The sequence below is a fragment of the Somniosus microcephalus genome, chromosome 1 (genome assembly GCF_052327205.1).
Source record: "Somniosus microcephalus isolate GS21.2 chromosome 1, FLI_Smic_1.0, whole genome shotgun sequence".
In the NCBI taxonomy this organism is placed as follows: Eukaryota; Metazoa; Chordata; class Chondrichthyes; order Squaliformes; family Somniosidae; genus Somniosus; species Somniosus microcephalus.
Window position 1 is genome coordinate 316291796 of NC_140987.1, and position 12611 is coordinate 316304406.

Genomic DNA, 12611 nt, shown 5'->3' on the forward strand with positions numbered 1-12611 from the left:
GTGCAGGCTCGATGGGTCGAAATGGCCTCTATCTGCACTGTGGGGTTTCTGTGATTCTGTGATTCTGTGATTTCTGTGAAGCTATCGAAATACTGCCAGTTTGGAGCGGGACTAGCAGACACGTTAAGGGACAAGTTTGTGTGTGGGCTACAAAGTGAAGGAACCCAGAAACGGCTTCTGTCGGAAAAGGATCTTACGCTGGACAAAGCTTTCAGTATGGCAGTATCACACGAAGCAGCCGCAAGGGGCGCTGCAGAGATACAACGGAGACCACAAGAATATGGCACCAATGAAATGTCCTATGGAACAGGGAAGTGCTATCGCTGCGGCAGAACAACACATGACCAGAAAGATTGTTGGTTCAAGGACCAAGTGTGCAGACAGTGTGGGAAAGCAGGACACATAGCAAGAGTCTGCAGGTCTGGGAAGAAAACCAACAGTAAGAAATCTCCACAGGAGAAGTACAAAAAGGTACACCAGGTGATGGACAGTGGTTCAGACGAACAGAAAAGTGACACAGACTCCGGAAGCAAGGAGCTGGGTTGTCTGAAACTACATAATGTAACCGAAATGGAGGATCACCAGACTATTTGGGTTACACTCAAGATAGACGGAGTCTAAGTGGAAATGGAATTGGACACAGGGTGAGGAAATCTACATGATATAAGGGGTTAATTTCAGGTTCTTGCTGGGTAAAAGTTTTCAGACTTGACACAGGTAAAGAGTCGATGTGTAACTAGAGCTATTGCACGTACCTGGATTACAGCCAAGAACAGATGTCTGCCCACCTAATGAGAATGTAGAAGTGAAACAATGGGTTCCGGTTGAAGTACCCAGTGACCTAATAATCATGTATCTGGAGACTAGGTCTAACAAGTTAAGATTAAGGAGGACCTCCGGTTACACGATTCATATCCTGTTATATCTTAACCGTTGACTTATGTGTCCAGGATCCTTCTGTCAATATGTCATAAGACCTAATGATTAATCTAAAATGTATCCTGATTGAGGAACAAAGGAATGTCAATCTAACTTGTTTGTTACACTGTATAAATATGGAACGCTTACGCTGTATCATTGGAATAGTAGCCTCACCCCTTGAGTGGAGGTACTGATTCCCCTTGCAAGTTAAATAAAAGGCCTGTCCGTCTGACGAATCCAAGAGTGTATTGAGTCATTACCCAGAGCTAAGAAGTAAGGCACTTCAACAATTTGGAGGTTCCACCGAGATGGCTTGCTGTACCAATTGGTGAGTTAACAGACGCCGAGTACGTTGCTCGGTTGGGAAAATCCCATCGGCCGAAGGTGGTGTTTTGCCACATTTTTGGGACTTTCCCTGCCAGAAGCATAGCTGCGCATAGTCTGTTTATTCCATTGGACAGTACTGCCATCGGGTAATTGACTCACAAGGTTCGGAGGTTAAACTGCCGTTGTGACTGCTTCCCTTTCAGAAACGGAACAGAGGACCAGCCATGAGGCGCTGACGCCCCGCGAACAGGATCGTGCAGAAAAGGACTGTATAAAGGTACCAGAGAGAGAAGGTTAAGTCAGGAATTTGATTAACTAAGGAGCTAGCGATTTATTGGAAATTGAACTAGCAAGGTTCCAGCTTGCTGAGAGAGAAGGTTAAGTCAGGAATTTGATTAACTAAGGAGCTAGCGACTTACTGGAAATTGGACTAGCAAGGTTCCAGCTTGAAGTTAGTTGGGACAAATTGAAGGCACTTTTTTGCCAAAGATTTGGCTAAAGGGAGTAGGGTAGAGGGAGAGCGAGTGGGTGAAGTTAGCTGGGACAAATTGAAGGCCCTTTTTGCTAAAGATTTGGCTAAAGGGAATAGGGTAGAAGGAGAGAAGAGTGGGCGATTGTCTGAAACACAGTGTCAATGTTTAATGTTTATGAGTGAGTATTTAACTACTTGTTATTATCAATCAACTTTGCAATTTTGTCCAGTAAGGCTGCATAGGTTGGGGATTTAGTAACACTTTGGTTATTGTTTAATAAGTGTATTGTTTATTGTTTATTGTTATATGTATTAATGTTTAGTCATGTCTGATCTGTAGAGGCGTCCCACGCAGATCATAGAGTGTTACAGAATTGTTGTATGTTTTAACTAAAATATTTAAGCTGAAAAAAAACTGCAGAAGGGGTTGGAAAAGACCCAAGCCGGGGAAGTGAGTCCCGCGGCGGAATGTATGGTTGAGAAAATAGTGACATCTTTTACATGATCCACTAAGCTATTGTGGATTCAGTATTTTCCCCAGTTAGAAATACCTTCCACGAGGGTTGAGAACCCTCGAGTTTTAAAGCATAAGGATATGTCTTAATGTGTTGTAAATTAAAAAAAAAACCTTGTTGCAGTCAGTTGACTAAATTCAGTCGGGAAGTGCTGAGTTTCAGTCGCCTAGCCTCAGGCCGGTTATTAAGAGGGCAAATGCCCCACGTGAAGGCCGGGACCATAAAGTAGGCGCCGAAACTCTAAAGGCACTCGGAGTGACAAATGGTCAAGGACTTTGTGACACTGATTTGAAGTAAAGACCAAGAAGATTGGATGTGACTGTAATTTTGATACGTATGTATAGTTTATTAATCTGATCTGTAGTGGCGTACAACGCAGATCACGGATTGTCACGGGAGTTTAGATTGTTTTAAGTGAACCATTTAAGCTGCTAAAATGGGTGCTAGCACCAGTAAGCCACCCGAGAAAGGCACTCCAGCAGCCTTTATGTTAAAGAACTGGTCAATCATCCATTGATCACCTACCAAATTGGTCCAAATGGACTGTAAATAAGACTAGACCCTTTCCCTCAGATGGTTCATTTAACATAGAAAGAATTACTTGCCTCGAGGAATGTTTAACGGACAAGAGAGAAATAGAGAACAGCCAGATAAAAAGACTGCCTCTATGTTTGTTGAGTCAGCAGAAAAAAAAAAATTACCCCGAAGAAACACCTTTCTCCTCTATTATGGTAGGATAACAAGGTAACTATAGAAGGATGAATAGAGGGGAATATAGAGGAAGACGTGGTAGAGTAAGAGGGTATGGATGATCTGGTAATTGTTACAATTGCGGACAACCCGGACATTGGGCAAACCAATGCCCTGCGAAAAATCGTCAGAACCAAACCTCCAATAATGGACCTCCGTTAGAGAATAAAGGTCCTAATTTCACTGTCCATAACCCTTTTTCGGACCAGTCAGGAGGTTACCCTACAAACGGACAGGGATTTAGGAGAAATAGAGATCAGAATTACTGACTGACACCAGCAGCCCCAGGCGCCACAGACCACCAAATGCCCGTTGTGTCATTTTAGTAGATACAGGAGCAACCTTTTTGGTGTTAGGGAAAGGATATTCTGAAGGAATGCCTATTAATGGGAAAAAGACCCCGATAGCTGGATTGGCTGGAATACTACAATGCTTGAATCAATCGACAATTTGGAATCAGTCCAAAGAGGTGCGGGTTAGGATGATTGGCTATGATAAATTGACCCTTAGTGTTAGGGGGATTAAATACGTGGGGTTACGGTGATAGGGTGGGATATGTGTTGGTGTAGGGGTTACGGGGATCGGGTGGGATATGTGTCGGTGCAGGCTCGATGGGCCGAAATGGCCTCTATCTGCACTGTGGGGTTTCTGTGATTCTCTGTGATTCTGTGACTCCCCTCACAGTAAAAGTAGAAGAATTTGAGGAAGAACACTCCTTTCTGTTATCAGGAGATGTCTCTATGAATTTATGTGGAAGGGACTTGCTGTGCAAAATGAATGCTACAATCATTTGCTAAATGGCATTCAAAATTGCACTGCACAGCCCTATAAAGTTACAATTAATCCAGCTGCACTGTATCCATTGTCAGAGAAAGCAGAAAAAGGAATTGAGCCAGTTGTTGTGTATGTAATATGTGTGCTACTTTAAACCTATGGACAGGACTGCACTACTTGTAGGGCGTAGTGATACGCAGTACCACTCCTGGCCATAGGGGTATAAATAGTACTGTGGGTACTGATCTCCCCTCAGTTCCCGCCTGTGGGCATGAAGTAAAGACCTACGTGTAGTCCCTACCTCCAACCAGTAAAGACCTGTTTGAGTTATACGTTTAAGTCTTTGTGTTAATTGTTCAATACAATACACATACTTAACACTGGTGACGAGTCAGATTCTTACCCTGCGGCAGTTATTCCACGGCGGCTTCGTCCACAGACAGGACGTTGAAGAGAGGTTTCAAACCGCACCACCCCACTGGAAGCGACAGGCATTAGGACCCTGAAGCCTCCATCAGCGACTGAAAACTGGAGGACAGAAGACATCCTGCAGCTTCTTTTTCAACCTCGGTGGTGGGTAAGCCGAGCAGCGTTGGCTGCAAAGACAGGGCTGGGGGAAGTCGGAGGTACAAGGGCGATCGCGATCGGGAGATAAGGGCCATCGATCGCAATCCCTGATAAGGGCCGCACTCGGGCTGAAAGGCGCAGCGTCGACAGACACTGAAGGCGCGAGAGCCGCGGTGAAAAGCACGGGCCATCGATCGCGGCGGAGATAAGGGCCGCACTCGGGGCTGAAGGGAGACGGCGTCGGGGGACGGGTGAAGATCGCCAAGCGCGGGAAAACCGCCATTTTGTGGGCGGAGGACGACGGCAAGAGCGGGAAGCCGCCATCTTTGATAACAAGTAAAGAAAATAAAATCTGAGAAATTGCAAATCTACAATGCCTAAACACGGGAATATTAGTACCTTTGATAGTGACATCGAAGATTGGGCCATATATGTTGAAAGAGTAAAAAATTATTGTAAGGCCAATAAAATTCGTGACCAAGATAAAGCTCTAACATTATTAAATTTAATGGGTGCGAAGACATACGGGCAATTGAAACACCTGTTATCACCAGATGAACCGGCGGATAAGACGTTCGATGAGATTGTTACTGTCCTGAAAGATCATCTAAACCCCACGCCGCTGATGCTAGCGGAACGATTTAAATTTTACGACAGAAGGCAGCTACAGCATGAAAGCAATGCTGAATATTTGCTGGAATTGCGTAAATTAGCGAAATATTGCCAGTTTGGAACGGGACTGACAGATGCACTACGAGACAAATTTGTGTGTGGTTTATTTAAACAGGATACACAAAAGCGACTGCTCGAGGAGAATGAGCTGACGCTTGAGAAGGCGGTCACTATGGCAGCAGCACACGAAGCCGCAGCGAGAGGCACGGCAGTAATGCAGCTACGGTCACCGGAGCTCAGTGCACACAAATTGGGTGTGAGTTCTGGCAAATGTTATCGTTGTGGAAAGACAACGCATGATCAGAACCAGTGTTGGTTTAAAAACCAAGAATGTAGAACTTGTGGTAGGCTTGGACACATAGCTAGAGTATGCAGGTCAGGGAAGAAGACCAGCAACAAGAAGTCACCGCAAGGAAAATACGCAAAAATACACAAGGTGGCCGAACAGGAGTCCGATTCAGATGCTAGCAGTAATGAACTGGCTGGCTTAAGCAGTATTGAACTGGCTAGCTTAAGGGTACTCAACGTTGGTAAGGGTGCAGACCTCCAGACAATTTGGGTCACTCTTCAGATAGAAGGAGTCCAAGTAAAACTGGAATTGGACACTGGATCGGCATTGACGGTCATAAATAAGAAAGATTATGGAAGGTTATTCCAACATATTCCCCTACAAGATACGGAGCTCATATTGAAAACATACACGGGGCAAAGAGTGTACCCCATCGGGAAAATTGAGGTCACAGTGGTCCACAAGGGCGAAGAAAGTCAAATAATGGACTTATATGTGCTATCTGAAGGAGGTCCTCCACTACTAGGACGGGAGTGGATTAGGAAAATGAATATCGACTGGCATTTCCTACAAACAATAACGAGTGAGAACTCGGTGAACATAATCAACCCAGACTCTGGAACTGATGATGGTAAGACCAACCCGTGTGCAAAAGACAAAGGCCTAGAAATTGAGTTGGCGCCGCGCCAGGGCTTTAGCGCCGGAAATTTAGCGCCGGCGCTAAGTCCCCCTGCGCGCGCCAAAAATTCAGTAGCGCCGCGCCCAGACAGCTGCCGGCGCTACTGGCGGGCGTGAGCGCCTCCCAATGGGCGCTGACTGCCACATTGCGGCGCTAATCCGGCGCTGCGGGACCCGATGCGGTGCGGCAGGCTGGGGAAGTGCAGGCCTCCTCCTTCAGTTAAGGAGGAGCTGCCTGCACCCGCCCGCTGTCCGTTCAAATATTGAAAAAAATGAGCCCGGCACCTCGGACAAGTGCCGGGCTTGCAGGCCAGACGCATCTGTTCCGCGGGGGGGTGGTGGAGGAGTCCGGGGAGGGAGGTGCGGGCAGGCGGCCGGCGGGAAAGCGGCCGGCCACCGCGCGACCTTAATGCGCCGGCGCTAACTCGGGGAAGACTCGGTTGAAAAAATCTTAGTTGCGGCTGCCACGGGCGAGGCGGCCGCAACTCAATTTCGGCGCTGGGGCCCGTCACCACGGCAACCGGGACGCTGCGCACACCGATGACGTCATCGGTGCCGGCGCAGCGCAACCGGTCTGCTGCCGATTCTAGGGCCCCAGGGAATTTCTAAACTGGCCATAACTCCAGCGCTAGGCCCTCTAGTGCCTCAAATGCGGCGCTAAGGCTACTCAATTTCTAGGCCAAAGTTTCAGCACAGAATTCCACTGAGATAGAGAATTCTGAGTCTGTCCAGTCTACTGACATGCACATTTCTGAGGGACACTGGGCTCGAACTCAACTCCATTTCAAACTGCAACAGCAATTAGAACAAATGATTTGCCGTTTTGAGCAAGAGATGAATGCGACGAAAGAGTTCTTTGATATAGAGTGGGAACATCTGGAAAGACAACAGAAGCAGCTGCTGGAGCAAATGGAGCAGGAGCACACAAAACGTCTGATGTCAGAGGAGTTAATGGTCAGCCAACTCCTGCATATGCTGAAGGACAGGACTCTGAAATGGGAAAAACTTGAACACGAACTTCAATATTCAAACGAAAGGGGTTCGGAGCTCTCAAAGGTTATTGGAAGAGCTGAGGTGGCAACACAGACTGAGATGACTGCAACAGAGCAGCCCTTGGATGCCAAAAGTACGCTGACTCACGTCAACGTAGAACAACAGACCGCTGAAACAGCTGCTCCGGTAGAGGGATTGAATAGTCCGATCAATCAATCTCCAAAAGAAGTTGAAGTAGTAAAATCTCAAATGAGGTCATTAGTAAACGACTTGCTGAAAGCCCAGAAAAAGCTGGATGAAGAGGTACGCATGAAGAAGTCTCTTCAGGAAAGATGTCTGGACTTAGAACAAAAGCTGGCTAACGCCCAGCTGGGTATGGAGGAAATAGAAGACCCTCTCGCTGGCCTAGATCAGGACGACACCGAATATTACCATGACCTATTGAGTGACACTGAATATTATAGTGACCTGGTCTGCCCAGCTTGTGATGAAAACTCCCAAAGTGCAGAAATCAGGATGAATCACTTAAAGTCTAAGGAACATAGGGAGATGGTGGCGCTACAGCTGGCAGCTGACAGGGGAGCCCAGAGAGTCTCTAAGAAGCAGAAAAGGAAAAGATGAAGCAGAAGATGATAACCATCTGAACCATTATCACCCCTAACAGATCACACACGTGGTCCCTCCGAACGGAGCCAAATCAGTTCGGAAGTTCAAGCTGTTAAATCCATGGAAGGACTATTGAATGAGTCACTCCAGCAACGTGAACCGACTACACCACAGAGACTGAATCTGTGAACTATTTTCCGCAGAGATTGAATCTGTGAACTGTTTTCCGCAGAGACTGAATCTGTGATCTGTTTTGACATGAAGCTATCTATGTATCTATGTTATTCTGTTATGTAAACCTGAAGTTGTATATGTATATATGTTATTACGTTATGTTAAATGGGGAGATGACTGTAAAGCTAAGAAGGGAGGAATGTTGTGTATGTAATATGTGTGCTACTTTAAACCTATGGACAGGACTGCACTACTTGTAGGGCGTAGTGATACGCAGTACCACTCCTGGCCATAGGGGTATAAATAGTACTGTGGGTACTGATCTCCCCTCAGTTCCCGCCTGTGGGCATGAAGTAAAGACCTACGTGTAGTCCCTACCTCCAACCAGTAAAGACCTGTTTGAGTTATACGTTTAAGTCTTTGTGTTAATTGTTCAATACAATACACATACTTAACACCAGTGATGGAATCATTGTTAAAACAGGGAGTTAACGCCGGATAGAATAAAGGTCGTTTGCAACACATCGTTGCCAAAAACTAAGAGAAATGAAGCATTTTCTAGGAATGACTGGCTATTGAACTATTCAGAAATAACCAGACCACTATTGGACATGAGCATGACAAATTTGGAAAATTCGCGGTTACCTGACTTCCTCGGGAACCCAGATTAAAAATGCACAAGAAGTGCAAAATCTTTTACTAGCTATTCAGAGATGTAAACAGATTGCAATTATTAAGTGCCAAGTGCACACGGGGCATTTGGACGAGGTTGCGCTTGGAAACGCTGCTGCAGATAGCGCTGCTAAGTCAGTGATGCGCCATCAATTACTCAAAAGACTGAAGTTGAGCGAGTAACAATCAGGCTTTTATTAACTAAAGAATGAAGGTCTTGTCTCGAGTGGTCGACCCGTCCAGAATACTAAGGGACTGGGAGGTAGTCACTTATATACCTGGAATAGTGGGAGGAGTCAGCCGAGGCATGTCCAGACCTGTACCTAGTGGAATACACATACAGACACAGACAGGTATGACAGTGGTTTACCACAGTCAGTAGCTATATCAAGTACTGAACGACAAGTTTCAGCCTTCCCTGTTAAGGAAAAGCCAGAGATACCGCAGCCCCCGTCCTTAGATGATGTGCTGACCTATCAAGATAGGGCCAGTTCTGATGAAGTAAAGGAATGGGTTGTTAATCATTGTTTTAAAAACACTGACGGCTTATGGGTTCATCATGATGGCCGCATGGTGGCACCCAAATCATTACTATCACCAATTGCCCGATGTGTTCATAAATTCACCCATGCGGGCAAAGGGGGGATGGCGGACTATATCCTTAAGACCTGGTATGCACCAGGAATCTCAAAATTGGCAAAACAAATTTGTGAAAATTGTATTATCTGCCAGACCATGAATGCAGGAAAAAAAATAAAAAATAAAGAAGGTACAGCCCGCATCCCATCCAAACCCCATGGGTCCTTTTGTACACTTGCAAATGGATTTTATTGAACTACCTGTGTGCATGAGCTTTAAATATGTATTAGTTATTGTTGATATGTTTTCAAGATGGATTGAAGCTTTTCCTTGCAGAAAGAATGACGCTACCACTGTTGCTAAATGTTTATTGAAGGACATTGTACCGCGCTTTGGGATACCAGCAAAACTGTCAAGTGACAATGGGTCCCATTTTACGGGAACAGTGATTAAGGAACTATGCAAAGCCTTACAGATTAACCAGCACCTCCATTACAGTTATCATCCACAGTTGGCTGGACTAGTGGAAAGATATAACGGGATGCTGAAAAACAAGCTTGCAAAACTGTGTAAAGAAACTGGACTTAAATGGGTTGATTTGTTGCCCATAGCTTTAATGATAATGCGGTCTGCTACCAACAGAACTACAGGATTGTCGCCTCACGAGATCGTCATGGGAAGACCACAAAGATTGCCTTTTTCGGCACCTTTAACAGCTAAACAAATGGACATCCATAAAATGGAGGAAGATATGTTGAGTTATTGCATTGCACTAACCAAATGCATTTCTAGTTTCCATCAACAGGTGAAGGAAGCCCAGGTCGATCCCGCTGAAGGAAAGTGCCATACTTTCGAGCCAGGACATAACGTCTACATAAAAATCTTCAAACGAAAGAATGGCCTTCAACCCAGATTTGAGGGACCCTTCCAAGTACTCCTGACCACAAACACCGCTGTAAAAGTAAAAGAGCGACCAACATGGATACACGCGTCCCATTGTAAGAAGGCATCAGTCGAAGACAATACACTGCCAAGATGAACTGGATTTGGACTCTAATAAGACTGTTCCCTTTGTTAACGATAATTGAAACTGCCATATGGATTTACCCAGATCCTCTGAAAGGCAAACCATGTATAAAAGAATGTGTACTTTTAACCAAAAATCTCTTTTATATTATATGTTATAATGAGACCATGAAAGTCCAGCTTCAGGACCATACTATGCAGGTACCCCCGTATCAATCCCTAAATCTTAGGGTAAGACAGGGTAAGATAGTAGAAGAAGATAGTGGACAAAGGCTTGATAAGCTATGGGTCACATGCCCTGATACTGTATTACCAAGTGACAAAACTGCGAATGGAGGGGTTATCTGCAATGGTAATTCAAGAGGAGGACTGGCCCTGACAGCTAAGTCAATGTTTTGTGATAATCCTTTTACACAACCCCTCGTTTCAACATCAATTACTATGATAATAATTCTAATTAGTTTATTGATTGGTTGTTTAAAATTGTGTACAAAAGTTTTTTCCTTATTGACGTCAACTCCTCCAGTACCAATGATGTCTGAATATGAGGATATTAAGGGTGAGACCTTTGATGTAGAATTTCTTAAACTTAGCGAAATAGATTGTCCTTAGTAAGGACAAAAGGGGGGAATGAGGAAATCTACATGATATAAGGGGTTAATTTCAGGTTCTTGCTGGGTAAAAGTTTTCAGACTTGACACAGGTAAAGAGTCGATGTGTAACTAGAGCTATTGCATGTACCTGGATTACAGCCAAGAACAGATGTCTGCCCACCTAATGAGAATGTAGAAGTGAAACAATGGGTTCCGGTTGAAGTACCCAGTGACCTAATAATCATGTATCTGGAGACTAGGTCTAACAAGTTAAGATTAAGGAGGACCTCCGGTTACACGATTCATATCCTGTTATATCTTAACCGTTGACTTATGTGTCCAGGATCCTTCTGTCAATATGTCATAAGACCTAATGATTAATCTAAAATGTATCCTGATTGAGGAACAAAGGAATGTCAATCTAACTTGTTTGTTACACTGTATAAATATGGAACGCTTACGCTGTATCATTGGAATAGTAGCCTCACCCCTTGAGTAGAGGTGCTGATTCCCCTTGCAAGAGAAAATAAAAGGCCTGTCCGTCTGACGAATCCAAGAGTGTATTGAGTCATTACCCAGAGCTAAGAAGTAAGGCAATTCAACAATTGTCAGCTCTAACAGTCATAAATCAAAGAGACTACAAGCGGCTATTTTCACACATACCCTTGAAAGTTACAGAGATTGTCTTGAAGACGTATACGGGGCAAAAAGTCTACCCCAAAGGAAAAATAAGGGTGAAAGTGACATATAAAGGTCAGGAAATACCTAAAATGGATATATATGTATTGCCAAATGGAGGACCACCACTGTTAGGACGTGAATGGATCCGGAAGATACATTTAGATTGGCATTCCATACAGGCACTGAAGGTGGAGGCCAAAAAGGATGACGACGTCACACCTGGCGACTGTCAAAAATGCTAACTGACGCAAAAGTCTAAAGGCGGAAGTCACACCCCCATCCACATCAATGGGGCTGTGGTGGAAAGGGTGGACAGCTTTAAGTTCCTCGGAGTCCACATCACGGAAGACCTCTCCTGGTCCCTCAATACCTCCTCTCTGGTGAAGAAGGCCCAGCAGTGCCTATATTTCCTAAGGAGGCTGAAGGGATGTAACCTGTCACCCCTGATCCTCTCTAACTTTTACCGCTGCACAATAGAGAGCATCCTGACAAACTGTATCACAGTATGGTATGGCAGCTGTAGCTACTATGACCAGAAAGCCCTGCAGCGGGTAGTCAAAACTGCCCAACGCATTACCGGCACCCGGCTACCGACCATGGAGCACATATACCAAAACGCTGTTTACGGAGGTCACGGTCCATCATCAAAGACCCTACCCACCCCAGCCACAGTCTGTTTGCCCTCCTGCCATCTGGGAGACGCTACAGATGCATTCGCACCCGTACGACCAGATTTAGGAACAGCTTCTTTCCCAGGGCTGTCATCCTACTGAACGCCACAAATAAACTCTAAAGCCTGCACATCTGCCAATGCACTTTATTATGGCTATGTTTATGTTAATGTATTACAAGCCAAATGTATGTTGAATGTTTAAATGTCTTAATCTAAATGTACACTCTCGGGAGCCGCAAGCCTACATTTCGTTGTACTGCACTTGTGCACTAACAATGACAATAAAAAAGTTGATTTGAAAAGAAGTGTTCCAGGAGGGACTAGGAACACTAAAAGGAATAACAGCAACAATCAAAATAGAGGATAATGCAAGCCCAAAGTTTCTGAAGGCCAGACCAGTGCCTTATGCGATCAGACCAGCGGTTGAAGCAGAGCTGGAAGGATTGGAACGTTCAGGAGTACTGTCCAAAGTGGACTGGAGCGAGTGGGCTACACCCATCATTCCTGTAATGAAGAGGTCGTTGAGTAATACGCCTGGGGAACCAAAGAAGGTCCGCATCTGTGGGGATTTTAAGGTGACAGTGAACCCAGTCCTTCACACGGTGCAATATCCGCTTCCACAAATTGAGGATATTTTCGCCTCGCTATC

At 45.1% G+C, this 12611-nt stretch overlaps 1 long non-coding RNA gene across 1 annotated transcript; it reads left to right on the forward strand.

Moving 5' to 3' along the window:
* Positions 1-651: 651 nt before the first annotated feature.
* On the forward strand, positions 652-11159 carry LOC147124864 (uncharacterized). The gene is made up of 3 exons (XR_015079168.1): positions 652-1249; positions 1452-1525; positions 9782-11159. It is a non-coding gene; the product is annotated as an uncharacterized LOC147124864 (long non-coding RNA).
* Positions 11160-12611: the final 1452 nt, after the last annotated feature.